The 26602-nt window shown below is 31.7% G+C and overlaps 1 non-coding gene across 1 annotated transcript; it reads right to left on the bottom strand.

Annotated features, from left to right (window-relative positions):
- Window positions 1–4212: 4212 nt before the first annotated feature.
- Trnag-ucc (transfer RNA glycine (anticodon UCC)) lies at window positions 4213–4284 on the bottom strand. Its single transcript has one exon. It is a non-coding gene; the product is annotated as a tRNA-Gly (tRNA).
- Window positions 4285–26602: the final 22318 nt, after the last annotated feature.

The following is a 26602-nucleotide window of genomic DNA, read 5'->3' as shown; positions in this document are numbered from 1 at the left end:
GTGCATGTTTTTTGGTGGTGGATTTTTCTTCTTCTCTTCCTAGTTGACTTTGGCTTTGGTTGGGGATATAGAAGAAAGGAGTAGGAATTGACTGCGTAAACCCATTTCCCAAGATCGTGGGTGTTAAGGGGAATGCGATGGTAAAATCCTGAATACACCGGTTCAACTAGAGTGCAATTACTTCAATTACCTGGGATTCAAGATATGAACCTGGCCAAAGTAGATGAGAAGAAGATGAACCAAACCAAACCAAGTTAACACAAAAAATAGCAAAAAAAAAAAAAAAAACTATGAGATGTGCGCACAAATTCAAGTCGCGATTCACGCGGAAAGAAAATTACTGAAATTATTTTCGGTCCCTAGCTCTAAAATCGTCTATGGCATAGAATTGAGCAAAAGATCGAAAATACGATGTGCGCTGAGCAGGGGGATAATTTTTAGCCATCAGCTCCAGCTCCAGTTGCAAGGAAAAAATATAGGGAACCCCTAGAGAGAGAGTGCAATATGGCGGCGGCAGTGTGGGATGACGATGTTGCAGTTTGCGTTCGCATGGTTGCTGTTAATTTGTTTTCTCGCCAAGATTGTGGAGCGGTGATAATTTGGGGGTTCCACATTTTGTGGACACGCTCGAGATGATGATGGTGTGATGGTGCGGAATTTAGAGCGAGAAAATTTACTTGCCAGAAATATATACCAACTATATAGGCGCATATTCATTGCGAAAGATATACAAACCTTATATATAAATCGGAGGATATAATGGCTGGGAATTTACTAGGATTTCACGTAATTTCGATATAGCTGGTGATGCCGAAGTAAAGTGAGAAATCATGGACGAAAGTGGTTTTATGATAAGATGGTAGATGGTGTGTGTGTGTTGCAATTTGAAGGAAGAGTGATTGAATTAACACGTGATTGGGAGGAAACTTCCTTGTTTGTTGCGTATAAAGTAAAATTCTTTCTTAACTATGGTCATTAAACTTCCTGGATAAGGAAATAAAATAATATAGACCAAGAGCCACGGCAGCAATTTTTGGGAGTGGATTTGTATAATCGAATTTAAAAGCTTGACAGATTGAACTCTTGGTATTATAATATTTTTGGGATGAAATTTAGAAATTGTAGAACACTATGACGTATACGTACTATAAATTAAAGTTTTAGATGCAAGACTTTTTTTTCAAATTTGTAGTTACTTTTGACGTTTTCTTTAGCTTGATTAATACAATAGTACAATCAAATAAGGCGAAATTTCAGGGGGTACATCACAAAAACGATTTTCAGGATTATCTTAGCTTTTTAATATTTTTTTTTAGAATATCTTACCTTTTACAATTCTTTATGACCAGAATTTAAAAATCACATTTGTTCTATTCTAGGTGTTCAATTTTTGAGCCATTTTGGGGGAAAATATTATTGAAGTGAAAACTTCTTTAGTATCGTAGTGATTTGAAACAAGATGAAACGAAAACGCGACACGACTTCAACTTGTTATAACTTTTTTGTTTTAATAGATAGATGAATGAAATTTGTACTGTAAATAGGTAATTAAATAAATTATAATTGTACAAAATTTCAGTTAATTTCATATTCAAAATTCGTAGATAACGGTAAAAAGATGTTCTTTTCCAACACACGTTATATCTTTTGATCTAGTGCACATACAAATTTGATTTAACTTTAATACGCATGCTGATAACATAACCTTTTATTTTATATATCACACATAACGTTACGTGCTCTACAAGTTACACAATCTTAAATTGATACAAATTTAAAAATACCTCAAAACACCTTTGGAGATCTGTTGGCGATGACCAGCTACCAGTGTAGGAAGTACCGTAATCTCAGTCTGGAAATTCGACATGGTTGACTTTAAAAAATTCTAACTTCTCTTGTAGACATCTTTGAAATAAGATTTATGCATCATTATACAAGTTGAAACAATAAGCTTTCACATGGTATAAAATTTTGTATAGGTTGTCAAACAAAAAAATTGATTTAATAGCATGAGAACATAAAAATAAATGTTTTTTTGCTTTTTGGATGAAATTTCATCGAGTTTAAAAAATTCTAGCTCTTTTTGTAGATGTCTCATAGACTTGATCGATATATATATTTTGAGGTAAGACAATAAGCTTTCAGATGATATAACATTTATCTAGGTTGTCATATAAAAAACATGGATTTGAAGGTGATAGAATAAAAATAGGTAGATTTTTTCTATTTTTTTTTTTTTTTTTTGCAAGAAAAATGATTTTTTAAGGTTTCACTTCTACCACGTGTGAATTGCACACATGATTTTTTTTTTTTTTTTCTTTTTAGTCTTTCTTATCAAACACGTTTTTAAAGTTTTACTGGAAAAAATAATGTCAAGGAGAGTTCAGTAAGTAAAAAAAATGTTAAGGAACATTTTCGAAGTTGCATTGTATTTTTATGCATAATTTTTTTTTTTAATTAAGGTTAAAGATTTTTCTTTTTTAGTTTTAAAAATGGGTCTATGAATTTACTTTGGAATTTTGATTTATGGCAGTAATTTTTTTGGTTAAAAAACTAAAAAAAAAATGTTGTTATATAAAAAAACAGCTCTAATAAAAACTCTAAAAATGTTTGCATACTTCGTTTGGAGATTGAAAGCGTTGAAATGTTTTTAAAATATTAAAAGCTAGTTATATATATATTTTTTTAATTTGTTTTAATTGTTCCTTTTCAAATTAAATTTATATTATTCTTTTGTGAATTTTTTTGACTTTTATAGCTCTTGTTTTTGAGACAGTCAAATGGTCAAAAAATAAGTTTATCTCTTATATTTTTTTTTAAATAAATACATTTTTAATGAACCGTTTTCATACTTTTCTAAAAGTTTTCAATGTTTTGATCTATAATACCATATTATCAATACTCAATTAGCAAAAGATTTTCGAGACATTTTAATTTTATAGTTAAAAATTCAAAAATAAAAAATACATAGATTTTTTGAATAAGTAGTTAAAAAACTTTTCATGTCCCAAAAACTTGATCAAATTTGAAATCATGAAAAACACAAAACACTCATGTTTTAATGAACTTAAAATTGTCTTAACAATGGAGAGAATGTTTTACAATTGAGTAGATACATCTCAAAATTTTAAATACTGGTATATGCTAAATCAACGACCTCAAATTGCTGATAAACAGTTGAAAAATTTTCAAAACAAATAAAAATTTCGATTTTGTTTAACATAGAAATAAAGCTTTTTACCTTATGAGCTAGTTTTTTTTTAACAGTTTGACATGAAATTTTATTGCTCTGGAATATTATGGTAGAATTTAACCATTTGTTCTAAGAGTTGAAATTTTTTTTATAAAAGCTGTGTATTGTATGTCTCCAAACTTTGCACAAACTTTTTTCCAAACATGTACATTGTACTTAGCTTAGTAGATAAAAAAATGTAACAATTTCGTTTTGTGATTAATTTTGCACTTGCGTTATTGGATGTAAATACTTTTAAAGGGTCACTGGGGTGTATGCGTAACCTTTTTGTATTGACAATTCGTATGGATTATTAAAAATTGTTCTATTCCTGATGAATTGAACACTTTTGTTCATAAAAGCTTGCGAGCACTAGATTACAAATATATTTCGAAAAAATAATCCTGCCATGTATTTCATTCCAAAAAGTAGAGGTTTTATTTAATTTTTTTTTTTTTATTTTATCGTTGGATTCATTCTTTACAAAAGCTTTTATGTGGACTATCTCAAATTTTCAAAAAATATCTCCTCATCCCAGAGTAGTAATAATAGCAAATAAAAGCTTCAAACTCGAGAACAATAAAACAATCTCCATAACAGAAACTTTAAAAAAAAATCAGCCTATCAATTTTCGTGGTTTTTCGATATTCATTTCTTTTTTTTATTCTATCGAACATTAAGAAGTAAATTGATTAACTCGTTGAAATTATAAAGAATTATTCATATAGATAAAATAAGTTAAAATAAAACTTAGGTATGCGTTCGATTTTTTTTCATTAGGTAAGTGTTTTTTTTCTTCTATATTTAATCAGATTTATACTGCGAACCAAAATATTATTTTTGATAAAAATTAATGGAAAAAAAAAGAAAACAAAAATGTTCAGCTAAATAAATAGAAGGAGATACGAGTATTATACACTGTTTGTTTTTCTTGTTTCAAATTTAAATTTTTCATTTTTTTTTTTCTAAAATAAAACATATGCGTCGGCCGGGAATCGAACCCGGATCAACTGCTTGGAAGGCAACTATGCTCACCATTACACCACCGACGCAACTGATATAAAATGTTAAATATATTCATTCCTCTTAGCCCTGATTTTTCAATCGGCAGTTAGACTATCAAAAGAATAAATGCTCTATCTAAGGTTTATTTGATTATTGAAAAATTGGCCCTTAATAGAATAATGTTAAACCAATGAACGAGTGCAAAATCATTTCGGAATTTTTTTTTAATCAATCCATCATTCATCTGTAATAAAAAAAAAATATTGATTCACTATTGTTGAAAAAATTAAAAAAAAAGGATAAATGGTAAAGCAATTTTAAAACGTTAAAAAATTGTGGCTATTATGAACCACCTCAAACTGAAGATTTTTCACCGTCGCGTCAGTACAAAAAAAAAATTTGCTCTTAATTTAGTAAAAAAGGCATTGAATCCATACCTTGCTGGTCGTTAAAATTTTGGGTGGATCAACAAGAACATATGTATATTAACATTTTTCATTGATGCATGGTCTGAGTTTTTGATACATTTAATAGTTTTTTAAGGCTTTTTAATTACCGTAAAAAAATTTTCTTCATCAACTTAAAAAAATTTCTTCCATATCTCATGATTTTCACAGTCCATATTGCCCTCTCTTATGGTGGTCCATATTAGCCGCAATTCATGGTTTTGTAATATTGTACTAGAATTAAAGGTCTTGTTATTCCATATGATGATACACAAAGTTGGTGGAACCAACCGTATACTTGCATTTCCTCCATATCCAAGTGAACAGTAAAAATGGTTATATTTTTGTTTCCAAATATACATATGTAAACCCTTATATAGAAGACTCCATCTTCTGAATTGGAAAAAATCATCAATTTTTGTTCTCAGAATTGCATTCATCATTCTTAACCTATTTCCATCCAGAACAAAAATCTCCATGTTCGTGATGTGTGTACTTCAATTAGCATTCGATTCTTATTTACTAATTGCATACTCAGATTTTTTTCAACCACCACCGGACCGACATCATCCATCAGCCGACCGACCGTTTTAACTTCGCCCTCATCTGGACACACCCATAATATTTCCTGATTGGTTATCAATGCACAAACTGAAAAACTGGACTTGCTTGTTCAGTTGTTCGAATTAAAGCAAAAAAATAATACAAAAACAAAGAAAACTCTTTCATCAAAGGCGCAGCAAATGCAAAGCAAAATTAACAAAAAAAAAAATTGAAAAGAAAAAAAAAATTACACAAACATATTCCAACGAATGACGCCCGCATCCTTTCAAATGCTATTCGTTGCATATTGACTACACATAAGCACACAAACAACACTCAGAGATGAAAAAAAAAAAAACCAAACGATATATACGTGAAATCCTTGACAAAAGGACCAAAAACATCAACACAAGATGCAAAACAGAAAAATAAAAAACCAATGCATATAGATGCGGCGTGGTCATTTTCACCATATATGACCGGCAAAGGCAGACAGAGAGAGAGCGGACCAGGACATGCACAACACAAAAACCCAAAACAAACGCAGCAAGCTCAAAGGATGCTGTTTCACCCTTTCTTCTTTTTTTTTTGTTTTACTTTGCAATCTCTTTTTCCATATCGCGCACAGCCTTCAATTTCATTATCCCTAAAAGGCTTAGTTTCCTTTGATATCGTGTAAGTTGCACCACACACAAAAAACCAAACTCGCCAAATGGGTCAATAAAAACAAAGCCATGCAAAAATAAAAAAAAAATTAAAGAAAAATGCAAAACAGCGAGGATAGTATATTGGACATACACTTGCTCAAAGAAGGACAAAAGTATCCTTTGCAAACATAGTACAAAATGGAGTACCTTTGGCTCTATAAATTGCGCTGCACATACCTAAAACAAAGATGAAAAATAAAAAAAAAAAAAAAACTATTGAAGAGAAAGAAACAAAATTTCCAACAACGATTAATCGAATCACTCACATGCACATGAGAGAAGTGAAGCCGGAGACTGCACTTAAGTCTAAGGACAAAGGAGATGCCTTTCTTTTTTATATCCTGGTGTTTCTATTTTTTTCTATTCCTTTTGTGGGCGAGCAAGGATATGAAAGAATATAGTGAGACAGTAGGAAAAAAAATTTCTAAACACTCCTTGTGTATGTTCCTGTTCTGCGCTAGTTTTGTTTTTTTTTTTTTTTTATTTAGTCAGAAGTTTTCTATATCATCGTCGTCGTCCTTGATGCTGGGATGCTGTTGATGATTTGCATATACAAACAAAATTCGATTGGACCAATATGGCTGGGGTTTCGATAAATAGGTTTTTTTTTTTTTTATTTTCTTCCTTGTTTTGTTGGTGCTGCTGCAGTTAACATAGAGTTAATCAAATGGTGCATGTATGGTAGAAATGTATGGGAAACATACAGCATGACGAGTTACACCTATCCCATCAGATATAGATGATTTTGGAGGTTGGATTATATATTTTCGATATCCAGTTTTTTTTTGAAAATGAACATAAAAAGCATTGAACAAAAATCAACGAAATGATTGAGAGTGCTCATAATAAAAATTTAGAGGGTAGTGGCAAACATGGAAAAACAATCGAAAATTGGAAAACCAAAATTGAATGATGGTTCATTTACTGAGTACATGCAAATTTTTTATTTAGATATTGTAATGAGGAACTACAACTCTTTCGGTACCACAGTCATATATTCATTTGCATTCTCGAATAAATTTATTTACCACTCCCCTTAAAAATTTCGTACCCTCCCATCAATCTACGTCAGGAATCATAAATTAGTCAGTGATTAATATGCATGTATCCTTTTTTCTGTAAATATAATTCACACATGCCACAGTTATGTGTTTGTATGGACAAAATTTCAAAAATTCAAATCGGTACCTACTTTCAATTTAGACTTCCGATTCTCGAGCAATACCAATTTTCAACCTCTATTTGATGAAATGTTTAAGTATAATGTAAATTATATGAATAAAGAGTAAAATCGTAAACATATTTGAAATAATAATAAGTTTGGTTGAAAATTGTGATAAAATATTATGATACCAAGGCAAAATAGCAGTCATTCACATTCCAATTGCGAGATCTATATTTCGGAGAAAACCTAGAACCTTTGTGAGAACAGCTAACAAAGTTGATTTTTTAAAAATTTGATCCTCGAAATTTCCCACCTCCACAATTTTGATTCATAAACTGACTTCAATCTTCGGATGTGAATGATGAGTGTTGAGCAGACCATCCCACCCAACCAAAATTAGACACAAAACTTCTTTTCTGCACGTGGAATTTAAAGACCTTAAACAGGTCATGTCAACTTTAACAATTAACATAAAAAAATTTTGTCGATTTAACATACAACAGCATCTAATAATGATTTTACGATCAAAATCAAATGAGAAATATTTTAAATGACACAAGCCAGAAACTCAAGCTAATGGACTTTAAAGGGGATGAAAAATCATTCAAAATCTTATAGATACACAGGAATTTGCGGTTAGATGAATAAGCCAGAAATTCTAAATGTCTTTAAGTTTCGAGGAGCCAAGATGAAATAAGGTTAGGTAAGGCAAACAACTGACACACTCAAAGACCACTTCGACGGTATGAAAAAAAGTTCATTAAAAATGAAATTTTTGAACTTTGTCAGATTATAAATTTTAGGCGGTTTAACCGAATAACATGTTTTATACATTGTTAAAAAGGTCTAAATGTCTGCTTTCCAAAACTATAAAAAACATTTGTGTACTTTTTTTAGAAACAAATTTTGTTGGAGAGAAATCTAAAATGGGTAAATATTTGAGGAAGTTAATTTTTTTCAATGGGTAAAAGTCCAAAAAATCGATTTTGCCTTTAACTCCAGATTTTAAGTGTAAGGGAATTTTTAAATACCGGTTCCTAATCAGTGCAACTAGCTCTACAAAACGTGATAGGTTTCCGCCCGCGTACATTTTGAGTGTACCATAGTGTTATTGGTCCGTTTGCAAGAAATTTGTTGATTAAACACACTTGTATCTTCTAAAAAGTTTTTTTTTTCAAGTTTAATAATTAAGGTCTACTGGAAAGAGAAGACCAAGAGCATAGAAGTTTTTGGATTGTGTTTTCTTCTTCTTCATAAAAAAAAACTTCTGCAGAAGACGATGAAGACTATGTCCAATCTACATAGCCCAGGTAATATACAGGGTGTCTCGTTAGAAGGTAATGAGAATTTAAAGGGGTGATACTTATGTATATTTTAAGAGTAAAAGAGGAACATTTTTCACAGGAAATAGTTGTTGTTGAACAAAAATTCTCATATTGCAGCAGTTATAAAATACTTTTTTATAAACCTTTTAATCATTAAAATGACTGAATATTTCTTGCATCAAGCCTTTTTTTCATAGTAAAATTTCAAAACTTCGAAACATTTCCATTCATTTTGTTTTCAAAATTGTTTCAAACATTCAACAAAAAACCATCAACTCTTCTTCAGACAATATGCCCATTGAGACTCTAAGAAAGAAATATACTACACCTTTCAAAAACTTACCTCATAAACATAATTTTCCAGCTACGAGCATTATCAAACACTTTCAGAAAAAAAAAAAAATAAAAATACCAATTCTGTTGCCCATTTCGAACTTATAATAAATTTACCTTGTCTTAGTCATCAATTTTGAATGCAGGACCTTTTGCCTATATGTACTCTGTTACGTACATGGAATGAAGGCCCCAAAACTCTACCACTCTCTCTACAACAACCCTTCTGAATTGTTATCCATAACAAATTCAACACAAACACGCTGCTGCACATCTCTGACATTGTCAGCAGGATTCTTATGGTTTTTATCCTTCTTCTTCTCGTGTATCTCTGAGATGCTAAAAACTGCTTTGCGTTTATTTTGTTTCAGGCTGACTCAATGCCTCCTTTAGTCGCGTTTCTAGAGGAATCCTCCCGAAGCTTTGGAAGGCTTCACACGAAAATTACACAAACTACCATGTGCGACTGATAGGAGAGGGGGAGTTGATGAAATCCCAAAATGGGTACTCTGTGTGAACTGTAGACCATCATAACAGCCCGCTCACAACACGCAAGGACATTTCAAGGATATTGCATCGAGATAGAAAATGACTACAAAAAAACAAAAACTCGTAAGCACGATAATAAAAATTGAAAATGAGCAGCAGCAGAGGAGCATAGTGAGACTTGGGAACGAGTAAAAATGTAACTGGTGCATTTGACTGTGACTGCTGCATGCAAGCGAGTCCTTCTTTAGCTCTTCTTGTGTTCTATATAGCTGCAAGGAGCAGAGGAAGATTCAAATAGAAACTCTCGTCTCTCGTTTTCATGCGATATTTTAATAAATAATCCAAAGGACGTGCCATGGATTTTCGTGGCACAAACATAGCCTTTGCTATCTGTTTTCGCACAACGAACGACGGCATGGCGACGATGAGCGTCGTCGCTCCACCAATACCACCGCCTCGTCCTACGGTACGGGTTATAGTAGTGGAGTCAAGACAGAAAAATGATGGTTAGAGTTGAGAAAACAACCGTACAAAGCAGTTATAGGAGATACGTTTTTGAAAAATGCAAGAACTCCAAGGAATCGGCCCTCTGCTTTCATATTCTGAAGGTAAAATGTGCGACTGAGTAAGAATGTGTGTGTGTTTGAGTTTATTCCCATTTTCCCCAAATTGCCATGCAATCGCCTTTTTCCATTGAACCAAGGTTTCACTGCACTTTACCTGGGGTATCTCATTCAAAAATAAGCTGATAGAAATGTAGCGAAACGAAAGAAATGACGACGAACACAAAGGGGCCGAAAAGGGGATTCGAAATATTTCCTACTTTTTCGGAGTCATATCAAATCCAGCAATCTATAAAATTGTTCAGTTAAGAGTTTGTTCAGTCGGCATGCAGCGACCTTTGTTAATAACACTTTTGATCGCCATCACCTTTAAGAACCCCTTTAGAAAAAGTAAAGCTCTTACAACCTTTTTCGGAGTCATTCCTAATCCAGAAATCTGCAGTTTGTTCAGCCAAGGTCTTAAAACTCTTTTGGGAGTCATTCCCAATCCAGCAATCTATTGTTCCTTGAAGAGTTTGTTCAGTCGCCAGTGATCTTTTAATCACTAACACCTTTGGTGGCCCGTTTCGAGAATGTAAAGGTGCTCAAATCTTTTTCGAAGTCATTCCTAATCAATCTTTTGTTCTGCTATGGGGTTTGTTCAGTCGCCAGTAATTGGTAGTCTGTTTCGAGAAAGTTAAGGTCTAAAAACCCTTTTCGGAGTCATTCTAATCCAGTAATCTATTGTACCGTTAAGAGTTTGTTCAGTTCCAGTGACCTCTTATTCACTAACATCTTTGGTAGCCCGTTTCGAGAATGTAAAGGTCTTAAAAACTTTTTCGGAGTCTTTCCTAATCCAGCAATCTATTGTTTTGGTAAGAGTTTGTTTAGTTCCAGTGATCTCTTATTCGCTAACAGCTTCGGTAGCCCGTTTCGAGAATGTAAAGGTCTTAAAAACTTTTTCGGAGTCATTCCTAATCAAGCAATCTATTGTACTATAAGTACAAAAACCCTTCAGCCGCATCTGTGCCCTATCCTGAGCTATAACCTTAGAAAAAGTCAAGCCCCCACTGTTTACAAATTGAAAACTTTCGGGTGAAATGCACTTCATTGTGCACAATACTCTGGCGCATCAAAGAAGAACGACCTTTGCACATTAGTGTGGTCCACGTTATAAGGCAAAAAAATAAACCATATAATTCATTACTTCCCCACCCATTATTTTGCTACAGACATCTATACCAACATATGCTGAAAGTTTAAGCTCTCAAAAGTAAAAGGAAGAGGGCGCTCATCAGCTTTGAAATATAAGACTTTTTTACCCTTAATATCTGATAATATCGTAATAGGACTTGGCTTGGAGTTGGAATTTGGCTTAAATATGATAAGCACGCATGCTTCCGGAAGTTAATTATTTTCATGTTTTTTTGGTTTTGAGTGATTCATATTTCATTGATTAATTCTGTTTTGTTTTAACTTTAAGCAAAAAATACTTACAGACGAATTAAAATGAACAAAAAAAATCTGTGAAAACATCACTTAACTAGTGGTTTTTTATGAAAGAAAAAACATATCATGAAAAACTTTACCACGTCACAACATAATTCACTTGATTTATAAAAAAAAAAATTAATTATTAGACATGAGCACCTAGCTAGAACAGCATCTGTGCAAAAACTTTGAGCCTGTTGAGCGCCCACTTACACTTCACCTAAAAAGCTGAAATTTCACGTGAGTAATACAAAACACATATGCAACAAATTTTTGAGTGGGGAACAACGGAAATGTAAAAATCAAAAAATTGGACCACCCTATTGCACATGGATAAATCCACTTTACGCGAAAAAAGGACGCGATGCACACGTTTTCATGTGAAATTGTCTTTTACTACCTTTGCCGCCAGCCTGAATGTCTGCAAGGTAAAAGTATAGAATATTGAAGCTCCTCCGGCGGAAGGCTCCATCAGCTCTCTAGGTTATAAAAATAATATTCCTTGTTTCTTTTAAATGTATATTTGTGTGGAAAAGTGTGAGTGTGTGTGTAGGAAGGTGGGTGCGAGTACTTACACTCGATGGCAATCTAGCGAATAATGCGCGTTAGGGCTTGCATTTAAGGAACGAAGGAAGAATGGGTATATATTGTTAGTACTCTTGCTCCTTGGTGTTTCGTGCCTCGTGTATTTTTCATGCGAAGTAGTTTTATCCCTGTAATGGCTGTTTTGAGCTCTCTGTTCTTTAGCAACGAGCCGCCTTCATGTGATGTGGGAGATGGCGGGCTAGAACCAGCTCAGAGTTTGTTATCCTTTTTTTTTTTTATTTCCGATGGTTGTATTTTTGCCTTGATGATGATGTAACAAATAATGTTTTTGTTTTCTCAACTTCTACTACTTTTTTGTTTTGTTTTCCTTGTTTGCTATTATAGTTTTGTATTTTTCAAAAATAGTTTGTGTGTAATAAAAATGTCTTTGGTGCGCTCAGTGAATTATTTTCAATATTTTATCAGTCAATAACTTGACAAATGGAGGCAGTGTTGTGTATATGGAAAGGTATAAAAAACTGGTGTAGTTTGAGCTTTGGGTAGTTATGTTGATCAACGAGAGTTAAGGTTGGTGGAAATTACTGTAACGAATGCGGTGTTATGCTTACGTGTGTGTGAATGTATGGAAGCTAACAGTAGCATGTCCTTTTTTTTATAGGTAGAACGTAGAAAGAAGGTGGTTTGGATATTTTATGAGTGCCGCATTGTGAGGTGTAATACATGCCACGAATGCGGAACTACTACATGGCTAGGATACGGGCTAGAAATCGTTCGTACCTATGTTTGCGATGATATTGGATGGGTTTTGTACGGAACGGAGTATACAGACTGATGACAGTGTAGGCAACAGCTGGATCACATTATACGATTTATGGGACTTCAGCCGAGTGAAATTGCTTTTTGTTTTCTCAAGGGGCTGAATACCACTTCGAATTTTAGATAGGCAATAAAATTATTATTATTTTTTTTGCGAAGAGCTGTAACGAGTAAGACTTTTTGTGTTATGTCAATTGCTGTGCAAACAATTCTGGTTAACTGGTGTATCCTTTTATATATGGAAATTATATTGGACATTAGATGTAATTCGACGTTTGTGTAACTTAACATTTTAGCATTTGTATAGAAAAATAAGTGGACTTTTTTCGCGTCACATTTTTTTTTGTTAATATGGAAAAAGAGTTTCTCGGTCGATTTATGGTTTATTAAAAGCAAAGGCTTTTTGATGAGATTCAATAAGAAATATAATATTTTCAATATTTTCATCTTGGTGCCAGGAATATTATAGAAACCAAACATTTCACCATTCAATCATTTTTGTGGGTTTTTGCAATTCACTCAAAATTTGTACATTTATAGGTAGGTCAAACTAAAGACCAATTCTGATTCAGAGCATTAAATTAAATTACCCAGTGTTTAAATAAAATTATATATTTTTTTTTAATTCATACAAAATTTTCAGAAAATGTTTTTGGGATTTTTGGTTTTTGTGTTAAGGGTTTCCAGATTGCAAATAAGCAAACGAAAATAAATTGACTTCAGTTACATTATTTTATTAGTGAATAATATGTTCAATTCCTGTCACTTTTTAGTCATTTTATTGAGAGAAATTTTTACGAGTCACTGTGGTGTATGCGTACTTTTTTTTTTGAAAAAAAAAATTGTTTTATTTTTGACTATTCTGTTAATTTTCAAGTTATTAAGTTGGTTTGCAAAAGAAAAAGAATGTTAAATAGCTCCCTTTTACCTAATTTTAAATAATTTTATTAGAAGAAATGCGTTATTCAGGAGCACCTATATTTTTTTTTTATTATGAAACTCCAATTGATTCTACTGCTGGAATTTTTTTTAACTAAAAAAAGGAATATTCCAAAAACTATAAACTAAGTGAAATTTAAAAAAATAAATTGTTGAATAAAATGCATAAAATGCTGTTAAAATTATAAAAAGAGGTTGTCTGTAAAGCCGGTTTACGGACGATGATTTTACGTGATAACGTCGTCAGAAAACAGGTTGTGTGCTTTTGTTTAAAATGAGTCAATTGAAGCGTTTACTTATTTCAAACAATCATAATTTACAAGAAAAAGCTAAAACAAATACCTTTTTTATTTTCTCATTACATTAATTTTTTTATTTTAAAAGCTTACAAAAAAAATTATGCCAAGTATTTCTTCTTAAGAATAAAACTATTTTAAAATTTTTACAATGCGCAAAAAGTATAAAAATAATTTATTGAAAACAATCATTTTCATAAAAAAAAAAGCAAAAATAACATGAATTTTTATCTTTTATCTTAATTCTATTTTTTTCCCTAACAACCTATACAAAATTTTATACCATCTGAAAGCTTAATGTCTTAGCTCAAAATATATCTATCGATCAGGTCTATGAGACATCTAAAAAAAAAGCTAGAATTTTTTGAACTCGATGAAATTTCATTAAAAAAAGCAAAAAAAAACATTTATTTTTATGTTCTCAGGCTATGGAATCAATTATTTTGTTTGACAATCTATAAACAAATTTACCATGTGAAAGCTTATTATTTCACCTTTCAAATGACGTATCAATCTCATTGCAAAGATGCCTACAAGAGAAGTTAGAATTTTTTAAAGTCAACCATGTCGAATTTCCAGACTGAAATTACGGTACTTCCCACACTGGTGGCTGTTCGGGGGGCAACAGATCTCCACTGGTGTTTTTAGGTTTTTCGCAAGTTTCTTGATTTAACATTGTGTAGCTTGTAGTTAGTCTACCGTTATGTGTAATATACCAAATGAGAGGTAATTGTATCAAGATGCTCAGAAAAGTTTAATAAAATGTTTATCTGCTCTTTATCAAAAGTTATAACCTGTTGAATTCAAAAATTTTATTTTGCCGTTAGGTATCTCAAAATCGTGTTTACGAAAATGATTGAAACTTGGCACACATATAGTCGTAGTCATGGTCTATCATTACTCCATATACTTTATTTCTGTATCTATTAAAGAAAAAAAGATTAAAAATAAAAAACGATGAAAATCGGTCAAAAACGGTCAAAAAACGTGTTTTTTAAAAAGTTGTTTCTTAGGTTATTCAATCAAAACTCACTAAACGTTTTCAAGTTTTTGCACATGAATGCATAAGGCCAAAAATTACCCAAAAATACCCCTAAAAAACAAAATCATCATTTTGTCATAGCCCCAACGCGTGTACAACATTTAAATAAAACGTTATAGCTTAGTTTAAAAATTTGTTTTGAATTTTTTCTTAAATGCAGTTATTCTTAAATTAGTCTCATCTATCTATAGAAAAAAAATCAATTCTCTACGACTTTGCGTTTAGATTTTAGCCCAAATTTCATCTTTCCGTTTTACCCTTGTTTACCCTATTAAATGACGGTATTTTTAAAAATCCTTCATTTTTATTAAGCTTTAAGTTATTATCTTTCAAATAAGCTATAGAAGATTTTTGTATCTCTAATAGTTTATTTTTAATTTTTAATTGAAATTTTTTGCCGAACTGCGAAAGTGCGAGAGTGTAACGTTAGAAAATGCCGTCGCTTTTTTGTGGTGGTTCATCGATTTATAAGACGTTATCACGTCAAAAACTCAAAAATTGAAAAAAAAAGTGGGCGAGTTAAAAAATCGATAAAAATTGTGTTTTACACAAAAAAAAAATAAATTTTTCAAAAAATTGAAACAAATTTTTAAGAAAATTCATATCTAAATTTGCTAAATGTTTCTGAAAATTTTTTTTTTTAAATTGTATGAAAAACAAGAACGTCTTAAATCAAATTGAGCAATTTCAACTATGATAGTGAAAATTTACTATTTGACAAGTCAAAAGAAAGTACTAGTTAATCCACCATCTATGTTTGCATAATTAAATAACAATTTGGTTTGTATATGGTTTGAACCTACCTACTATAGCTGAATTTCTTTAAGTGAAAAATATAACTTCAATCTAGTAAATAAATGGAAAATTTAACATTTTAAAAATTTTCAAAGCATTATTTTAAAAACCTAATATTAAACTGTATTGCCGGTGGAATTAATTAAGATGCATTTTTAGAAAAAATAGTTAGAACAGTTAGAAAAAAAACTAAGTTTTTTTTAAATATATTTTTGACAATACAAATTTAATATAAAATTAGTTTGTCAATTTTTAGAAATTATTTATCAACACCTAAAACCAAAATTTCAAAAATATTCAATGTCCCGCTTTCGAAAATTTGATTCTTTATAAAAGAATATCAATTTTTTTAAATCTAAAAATCAATTTTATTTTAAATTTTGTATTAAAATAATTTAAATGGTTTTGCATAAAAAAATTAGTTAATATCGATTTAGTAGATTGGGGAGCAAATCAGATTTAATTTTTGTAAAAAAAAAAACAGTTCTGTATCAGGCATCGTTTATAATGATTTTCGAAAAAAAAATTTCTTCACTAAAAGATGGAACTTGTTTGAAAACTATTCCTTCGTGACCTGACCTTTATGAGTAAAATAAATTTTACTATTTTGTCTTGAAGAAGGGTATACCTAAAACGTCGACTGAGAAATTAGAGATTACTTAAGAAAGAACTAAAGCCAACAAAATAGAAAAATTATTTTGAAAACTGTTTTTGAGAAAACTAAACTTTTGTAAAATCGGTAATGTATGACAGGTCCAAAAAATAAATTCAAAAAACCCTCTGAGAGTCGCCAAACACTAAATACCATGTTTGATGTTAATCGGTCCGTCAGTAGATAGTAGCTCGTAATTCAGACAGACGGAATTGCGGGACCCACTTTTTTCCATTCTCTATTTCTTTCATATTTAAAGGACATTGGTCACCCAAAACTACAATATTTATAAAAATCCAAAATCCCAAAATTAAAAATTCAAAATTCGTTTTAAACGAATATAAAACACACAAAACTTTTTTCTATATATTTAAATTTTTCTCCAAATCCTTGTTTGTCTCTATTCAAATGAATCTTAGTTTGCTCATTAAAATTCATAAACAAAACCACAACTCATCGAGAACATCATACGACCGTCTCTACTGTAAAAAAAAATCATGAACATGCCCCAAACACTATAAGACCATACGCTAATACATCTCACATCCTCATCCTCGACAATCAATCTCTCGTCAAAGCAAAAGGATTTAACTTTAATACTGGTACCCTGATGTTGATGATGATGACGATGATCATGATGAGACGAAAAGAAAAGGATATCTTCACTTCATCTTGATTGACGTGCGCATTTACAAAGCCGACATAATGATGGAAATACCCTCGCTCATTGAGGGCCACATTCGCATCCATAAAGCCATGTCAATGTGCATCACTACGGTAAGTGATGAATTTGCACGATGGCGCTTTATCCATCCCAGCACGCTTACGAGTCCCGGAATGATGCTGGTGATGCTACACACATTCGGCTTCCGTTCGAGTTCGGTATGATCAAACGATCGCGAGGACATTACCCAAAGATCACAACCACCCATATAATTGAAAGGACATCGGAACACTCGACCGAATGTCAATCAGTGCACAGCGACGAACCCCACTAAAGGAGAGAGAGAAAACAGAAAAGACAAAATTGCAACTCACCAGAGTGACGTGATGTGATCTGACGTAATAGACCAATTAAAGTTATCTCGCCATCTCAGCGCACAGTTCGGTTCGGTTCGGTTCGGTCCAACCGCGATGCGATGATGTCCGTTTGAATGATGACATGCTTGCTGCTACTGCAGTTATTCGATGCACATCCATTGATGCGTTTCGCCGCATTTCGTCAGCCTGCGGCGGCAGTGGCAGCGGCAAACAATGTCCGTGATATACGAGACCCTGACGACTTCTTAATCTGGGGATGTGTCTGCTGGCGGCCTGCGATTTCCATATCCTTGTTGCAATCTTCGCACGTTCATCGTTCGTCTGTCCATTGAATCTTCCCATCCAATTAAGCCTTTGCGGCAGTAAGAGGGTGCGGAAGCTTTTGTACAATTGTACATACACTCACTCAGTCTCTAGAAGCATATCACATCAACCCCAATCTAGAGTTTGAGGGAGATGGGTTAGGGGAGTTTTGGAACAATTGCTCTGTGTGTGCGACTCACATCAACCGGAAAAAGGTACAATAAATTATTCCCGAATCCAGAGATTCCTCCAGACTGTTATATACGGAGGGCCGTCGAAAAATCGATTAAACGCTCAAAAAGGACTATATTTTTGGGCATTTATAACCCAGACAGTTGTGGAGTGGGAGTGTTTTAAGGGGGCCAACTTCTGTCTGCGATGCCGCGCGGAGGAATGCGAAAAAGGTAGAAATTAGTGAAAGCTTTTTTTCCACCTGTCTGCCACCTGGAGAGTTCTTGATTTCTCTTGTTCCAATATCAAACTTTTGTTGTATAGTATATCGGCGTCGTTGGCGGCATTTGTCGTAGGTAGTCGTCGCAATTTCTATTGCCAAGAATCGTAGTCCGTTTTTTTTTTTTTGTATAGATTTTTCTAAGGATAATTCATTTTGCATAAAAATACGAATGCGGAATTTTTGAATTGGAAATTTTTGAAGTGTGGTTCTGATGGTATATTGATGTGTACATAAGAATGTTGGTATAGTATTTCCAATATCACACACAATCAGACATATATTTTTTGGGTATTGGGTACCAGGAAAAAGTGTATCCTTCGGGACATTTGATTCGAACAATTCAAATAGCCATTGAAGCGTGTTACATTGTATACGTCGGGTCGTTCATAGACCTATACCCGATGGAATTTTTAAAACGAAATGGATTTACGTATACAAACTTTTTTTTGACAGAATTTTTTTCAGACTTCAATTTAAATATTTTTTCATTCAATGAAATAAACGGGGATAACTGCTAATGGGTTAGAAAAAAATCATTTCTTTTGTGTCAAAATTTTTTAAAGATTCTGCGAATACTGCGTTGAAAAGATAGCTTTAAATTTAATTTTCAATAATTTTTATAAGACTTTTTATTTAAGAATTGTTTTTTTATGAGAATTAAAAAAGAGGTCAGTAAGTGAGTAAATGGCCAGCAAAATTATGTATCACTTGATCACAATTGAATCGTTTATTTCAGAAACAGCATAAGTCCACTTTTTCCAAAAAAATTTTTTTTTGGAAATTTCTCATTTATGTATAGTTATTCATCTTCTGAAAAAAAAAATTAAGTATGTCAGACCCCCCAAAATACGAAAACTGAAAGAAAAGGGTTCAAAATATATGGAAAAATTTCACCCGGTGACAACATTTTTGACTGTTAAATATATGACTTTTTACCAGTTTTAAATTATTTTGGCAGCAATCTTGACACGCACCCCCTTTTGTTATATATCTATAAAAAGGTAAAAGTTATAGCCAGATTTCTGGTGGTGGCAGCATTTTTAACTTTTGAATAATATGACATTTTACCAGTTTTAAATTATTTTGGCAAACATCATGACACGCAAGCCTTTAAGTTATACATCTATAAAAAGGTAAAGATTTACTCTATCTACTGCTATTTAATTTATTAAAATCGAAAGCAGGGTTCAAAAACTATAGCTAAATAAAAACAAAAGTTTTACCAAAAAAATTTCGTTTATTTCAGAAACGACATAAGTCCACCGACTTTAAAGGCTTAGAAACCCTAAAAGACCTAAAAAAAAGTTTATATTTTAAAGGTTTCTAAATGAATCATTTATTTGCAAAACATGATAAGTCCATGATTTTAAATTTTTCAGGAGAAGAAAAAAACGTTCTATTTTCTTTTGATATGCGTAGAAAAATTTATAAAAAATATATTCTGTAGAACTCTTGCCTAGCTACAAAATACCGTTTCGTTTTTAATTTGAAAATCATACTTTGAAAATAAACGGATGTGAAATTAGTTTTTGAATGGATATGCAATATTGCTTTTAGCCCCAGTCTATCAAACAATTGTATTTGAGAATAAAATACAATGTCCGGACTAATTATTTAACTTTTAAGTAGCTTTAAACTTAAGATTTTCAGCCATTAATCTAATACACCATTTACAAATAAAGAAGCTGTTGTTTATTTTCAAAAGATGATAAGTCCGGGACTTATTCTATTTTTGATACTAAAAAAATATTTCGCGTAGCTGTAAAATCGGATATAGATGGAGTAGATACTTCATATTTTAAAGACATACGTGGTTATCCCTGGAGTACAAATTTAGTCAAAAAAACGAAGATTGAAAAAAAGTGGACTTATCATGTTTTGCAAATAAATGGTTCAAATGCATCTTAGGCTAGATTATAACTCGGCATACTCTAAATTTGAAGTTTTGTGGAATTTTAAATAAAAAACAGTTTTTTGTTGCTCCTGAAAAGTTTATGCTCATGGACTTATGTCGTTTCTGAAATAAACGATTCAATTAAGTATTTGACTAAATCAGAGAGAACTTAGTTGTTCACTGTGGCGTATACGTAATCTTTTTTTTTTTCTATTTTTTACTTAATTTTAGCCATTCAAAGGGTTTAATTGGTCATCAAAAAACGGATTCAGAACACCACTTACAAGCTTTTTGCAGTACTATTTTCATCTACGAAAAGTAGTTAGAGGAGTCTTAAACTGAAATTTCGAATATTTGATAGGACACCCTTTTAAGTCTGTTACACTTAAATTGTTTGCAAAATTTGACCAATTCATTCAAATTTTTAATTTCTTGGCTGACAAAATCCTTTTTAAAGTTTGTATTATGAAGGTCTGAAAATTTAAGTATCGAAAAAATTGTTATTGTTGGTAGAATTGTCACTGAATTTTATCTTAGGTAGTTCCACCTGCTGCTTTTAGTACCTAAACAACCAAAATTGAATTCTTTGATTTTCGCAGTGTCTGATTTGACTAAGTACAAAAGTCTAAGAAAATGCAACCAGCCCTTTCGTTTTTTGTTATAAAAGCTAAAAATTTCTCTGTGAAGAAATCAAATTTTTAGTGTTGCCCCTGCGCCCTGTCAGACACATATCTGACACATGTACATCATCTTAAATTTATGAAAAAAGAAGCCTCAAACTTTCGTCATTGTATAAAAGCTGATAAGATGTTTCTTCAGCAGTCAGACAGTTTCGGTAGTTTTTACGAGGGCCGAATCAGACACATTGAGTGTAGGATATAAATTAAAAAAAAAAATATAAAAAAATAAACAAATTATAAAATAAAAAAAAAAAACACCGGCAATACTAAAAGTATTATAAGTTGAAATAAAATGTATTCACAGATTTTTTTTAAGACTATATGTACTATGTGATTAGGTACTTACTATTTTTTGTTTTGAGAAACCAGTGCTCTTATAAATTTTAAGTGAAATATGTATTTTGAGAAAATCAAAAATAAATAAACTAAAAAACAAAAGTTATAAACTAAAAATTTAAAAATATTTAATAAAATTGTTACTTATTTTTAGACAAGTTCAAATATTTTTTGATAAAAATAAATTAGTAGCAGAAATTGAGTGAAATTTAGAACACTTAGTAAAAAGTACCAAGTTTAAAAAATACTGCCCCAGGTGCTTATGCTTAGTCTGTTTAGATTCTATCTTGAGGTGCATATTATGTACCTATACAAATACATATTTTGAAAAAAAAAAAAAACATTAGAAACGTTCTTTAAAAACGTATTATTTTTATACAATTGAGAATTATAGGGTTGTATGTCAACTCACCTTAGTTTTGAGAAAATCGATCTCAAAGTTTTTTAAGGCTGGTTTTCGGATAAAATAGTTACATAGCAGTAAAGTATTGATGCAATCTTATGAAGGACCCTAAAAAAAATTTTTATGTGAAATCATGAAAGTTGTATGTCTTTTTTACCTGTACCGTCGCCATTTATTTTTTTCTAATTTTTTTTTTTTCAACTTTATCTTAAAGCCGTTGAAATTACAAAAATTTTGGTATATAAAACTAATTTTTTGTATTTTGTAATTCTCAACCAGCGAAGTGTTTAAAATATAACTCTTTGTATGGGTGTGCATTTTAGAGTAAAATAGCTGAAAATTGTAGTCAAACTTCCTGCGATTTGATTTTATTACTAATTTAACCAAACCTAAAAAAGTTTAACGACAACTTTAAGCTGTTTATCTCACAACTGGACAAGTACCAAAAACAAGAGCTGTTTCATAGGTAATGAACTTCAGAACTTATTACCCCCTTTTGAAAAAAAAAAAGAAACGCCTCAGTAGTATGTCGGCAGTAGAGTTGCTCTATATGACCTACAAGTTAATTTAAAAATTTTAGAATTAAAAGAATTTTTTGAAAAATTTTGCAGAAAACAATAGCTTTACTACTTTGCAAGAGAGTAGAAAGGGGTTAAGTCATAAATGATAGTTTGTGCCATATTTTTTTTTTTTTTTGATTTTCCCAAGCTTTCGAATTTCGGAGCTTCATTCTTATTTAAGTGGAATTTTTAAAAAATAAATAAAACTGGAATAGCTCTAGAAACGAAGTTATAAATTTTTATGGGTAAAAAAAATTTGAGCTTATGGTGCACCTACATTAGTCTTATTTTAGCAAAAAATTCAATAACTTTAAAACATTGCGAGCAACAAGTTTTTAGTTTTCCCAAAAAATATATTAAATTATAAAACTATTTTTGTTTTTATTCCGACATAAAGTTAGTAATGTGAATGAATTTTTTTTTAATTTGTAAAGTTCTAAAATAATTCGAAGAGAGTTCAACATTTTAATTATCAAAAATTAAAAAAAAAAAAAGAAAGGCCAAAAGGGAATGAAGGGTTTTGAAAAGTTATTTTCGTTCTAAATTTTGCCAAAATCCCCAAACTGATAATCACTGGTCGGCAACGAAAAAAGAGCTAGAACCAAACAATACTTTTTGTGTGCTGAGTCCGAATCCGAAGTCAAAATTTCACTGGCAGGTCACGTTTTTGAAATACTTGAATATTAACAGGTCAAAAACGCCTTTTTCACAGTAAAAATTTCTTTTTGCAAATCTTATGAAATCTCAAAACGCAATATTTTACCGTCCTAAATATATTTACATTTTTTCAACATTATTTTTTTTTTTTCAAAGATATTGGAAAATGTAATTTATGATTGAATAAACATCAAGAAGAACTTAATTGAAAATTAGTTTTTGAGACTTTTCAGTAAAAATAGGGATGAGTATAGCTCGAAAACTAGACGTGATAGAACAATACTGTAAACAGTTTTGAATTCAGCACACTAAAGTCAATTACAATCACCTTACAAAGTTCTTGCTCCCGACTTTTTTTTATTTTAGCCGACCAGTATAATCAGGAAAACGCAGTTCACCATTAACCTTGCCAGTATTACTATTTATTTGAGTTTCTTAAAGTTTGTGTTGTTTTGAATCAGTCAAATATGAATGCTGTTTTGGTTTTTTTAACGGAATGTAAATAATCGTAGAGTGGGCAGAGGAGATAGTAAAAAAATACCGAATAGAGTTTCGTGCATAAAAAACAGCATATGTACTAGAATTGACCCGTGGTGAACTCCACTTATAATTGTTATTAAGAAACTTATAAAAAGTCAGTTTCCGTCCACTATTTAAAAACAAAAAAAAAAAATTCTTACAAAGACTGTTACATCACACAAAAAAAAAATCCAGCTGCGACGATTCTTCAATCCATTAAATTCCATCAATTTAATAGCTTTATTATTTATAGTTAAACTCTTCCAAATTGCTAGTTCACATCATAACTCTTTTCTTCTATGAATTCTGCTTGCCCGTTTATATATTTTGATATTGAGATTCTCTGATCTTAACTGCATATACAGAGCCCAATAACTAGCGAATATTTATGCCACGATCATATCTCCCTCAACACACCACTCAATATAATTTCAATTCGCTGCGGTCCGCTGCGAAAATCGAGAGGCTGTAATGTTTAACATGTCCCAATTATCTAATCTTCATCCTAACTGAATTTGTTAGACAAGCTATGGTCTACTCTTGCGAGAGATATCGCAATAACTACTCGCCGCACATGGATTTATCTAAATCTGTTGCGTTTCGCGAAATTTCAAATCACTTTACTAGGTTGGGTACCAAAGCGTTGTTGTTGGTCGCGTCCGTCGTCGCTATATAGTTTGGGATATAGGCTCTGGTTTATATAGCAACTGCGTGAGCAATTTCCAAACGATCACCTTTCCGCCAGCAATTTCCCGCCTGCATGCGAATACAACCAAAGACCAAAGATAACAACCAGATATGGTCTTTTGGGATACCAAAGGAGCACGTCCACCCGTCCATCATATCATCGGCCATGAGAGAATGTATAGCATAATAGTGCGCAGCGCAGAGCAACGCGGCGCGTATCCACCAAAAAGCCTTGTAATCTTATCTTCTCTCAAGATGAGAGGCTTCCTCGAGCTCTTAACATACTTATATGTGTGTGGTGTTTTTTTTTTTTTGCTTCTATAAGACTTCCATAAGCCTTCGAACTCCATATAAACACCATCAAAGTCGCAAAACAAGGGCTTTCGGTTTTATTGCCCGCGCCCATATTGGACCGGGACTTCCCCATCTCGTCGTCTTCGAGCGTCTATCTAAAGCTATCAATTTATGCGGAGCACTTAGATGGATAGATTTAGCACTGAATTGCTTGTTGTTTTTGTTGTTGTAGTTGGCTTAGAAGTGCGGTGATGGAGCTATGGATTTTGTTGCTTCTGCTCTTGCCGCTGTTATTGTTATCTGTTTAGTATTCATCGCTCGTGTAATGGCCATGAATTAGCTATGAAATCCAACATGATAGCGATGAAGGTATGAAAGTTGGGGGTGGCTTGTGCATGATTTGATGAAACACGAATTTCTCATTCATTCGATTGGAACTTATATAATAGACTCGTATAGGTTATAGATTCATATAGGTACTTGAGACTGAGAGAGGTTTTTATTTTATTACTACCTTTGGAATCATCCAAAGTGAAAATTATGCGGTGCAAATTACATCCGATTTAAATGGTAAATTGCCTGAGATCCGTTAGAAAAGGTGTTAGAAGACCAAATTAAAGGTGCAAACCTTTTAACTTCTTTTCTCACAAATCATCTTGTATATTAAAAAGCTTGACTCTTGGGAAAAGTCTTCAATAAGACTTATTAAGACAAAAACATCTCTCTAAAGTAGTGCCTTCAAGTAAAATATTCATTTTATTTAATACCTAAGTTCTTAGAAGTTATACATGAATCATTGGTATTTTGAGACCAATTACAGATTGATTTTAAAGGTATTTTTTGATGCTGAATCTAAAGATATAAAAATAAAGTCAATACGATTGCTCTAAGAAAAGTTATTGTCGATTAAAAACAAGGGTGCTTGTTTTTTGACTTCAACAGGTAAAATATAACCGCTACCCTACTAACAATTTTGCTTTTATAATGCTTTACAGAAGCAACAATTGCATCTGTAAAGCTTTATAGAACCAAAATTGTTTGTCGGGTACCCATGTTAAAAACATTCTACACTGATGAAATTAGGGATGAAGGTTTTAGATAAAGCAGGAACAGAGGATTCATAAAGTTCTTAAAAATATTTTTGGTGAAAGGGTGTTTTTTTGATGGGTTGAGTTGTGTGTGAGAAAGGTATCTAACTTATATTTTATTAATTTTTATAATTTGGTGAAAAAGTTTTGGTTTGTATAAGAATTAAGATTCTTAAAAAAGTACATAATTATCTTGAGTGAAAGGGTGTTTTTTTTGTCAAGAAATGATGAAATTCGGAATTAGTACCTACCACAAAAACCGGGACAAAATTGTTACACCAATGAAAATTGGTAAAAATGTTTCATTTATAACAGAAACCAAGAACCCAAAAAGTCTATACAAATATTTTAGGTTAAAGGGTATTTTATTTTTTTGGAAAATAGGGAAAATCCGCGATAAGTATAATAAAATCAATGGTATTAAAGGTACAATCACGAAATTCAATAAATATGTTCTTTTTCTCATGGGGATTACAAAAAAAAGAAATCTATACATTTTTTTTGTGTGAAAGGGTGTTATTTTAGGTGTAGAGAAAATATGGGTATATTTGGAAAAGTGTGCAATACTAGAGTAGTATAGTGGTACCCTATTGAAAATCAGGAATTATGTAACTTTTGAGATAAGAATCAAGAATCTAAAGTGTTTTTAAAAAATTTATGGTTAAAAGGGTGTTTTTTTGAGTGAAAACAAAAATGATGGATCACCCTAATGAAATTTGGTGAAAACGTTAAATTTGGGATAGAAAGCAAGAATAAAGAGTTTTTATAAAAAAATATTAGGTGAAAGGGTGTTTTTTTCGAAGAGACAGTAAAATTTGGTCCCAAAAACCTAATGATTCATTTTATTTTTGGTTTCGATGATAAATCAAACGTTTATACTTAAGTTCTTAGACGTTTTACACGAATCATTGGCTTTTTTGGACCAATTACAGATTTTACTGTCTCTTCGAAAAAAACACCCTTTAACCTAATTTTTTTTTTTATAAAAACTCTTTATTCTTGCTTTCCTTTTTTTTTTGTCCTTGGTTCTTATCCCAAAAGCAAACTTTTTGCCAAGTTTCATGAGTGTAACAATTTTATTTTATTTCTTTATTACTATTTTACCTGTACTAAAACATAAAACAAAATTTGGTCAAATTTTTCATTTTATATAATTTTTCGGGGCTTCGGGATCCCATTCGAAATTGTGGATTTTCGGGTTTCTGGGTTATAAGGATTTTGGGTTTTCGGGATTCTGGATTTTCTGGATTTTTAGTTTTCTGGGTTTTGGATTTTTGTAACTTTAGGTTTACGGGATTTAGGTTTTTCCTGATTTTGACCCC

This window comes from Episyrphus balteatus, chromosome 2 (genome assembly GCF_945859705.1).
Source record: "Episyrphus balteatus chromosome 2, idEpiBalt1.1, whole genome shotgun sequence".
In the NCBI taxonomy this organism is placed as follows: domain Eukaryota; kingdom Metazoa; phylum Arthropoda; class Insecta; order Diptera; family Syrphidae; genus Episyrphus; species Episyrphus balteatus.
Note: the sequence above shows the minus strand (reverse complement) of the source record. Positions and strands in the feature narration are given on the sequence as shown.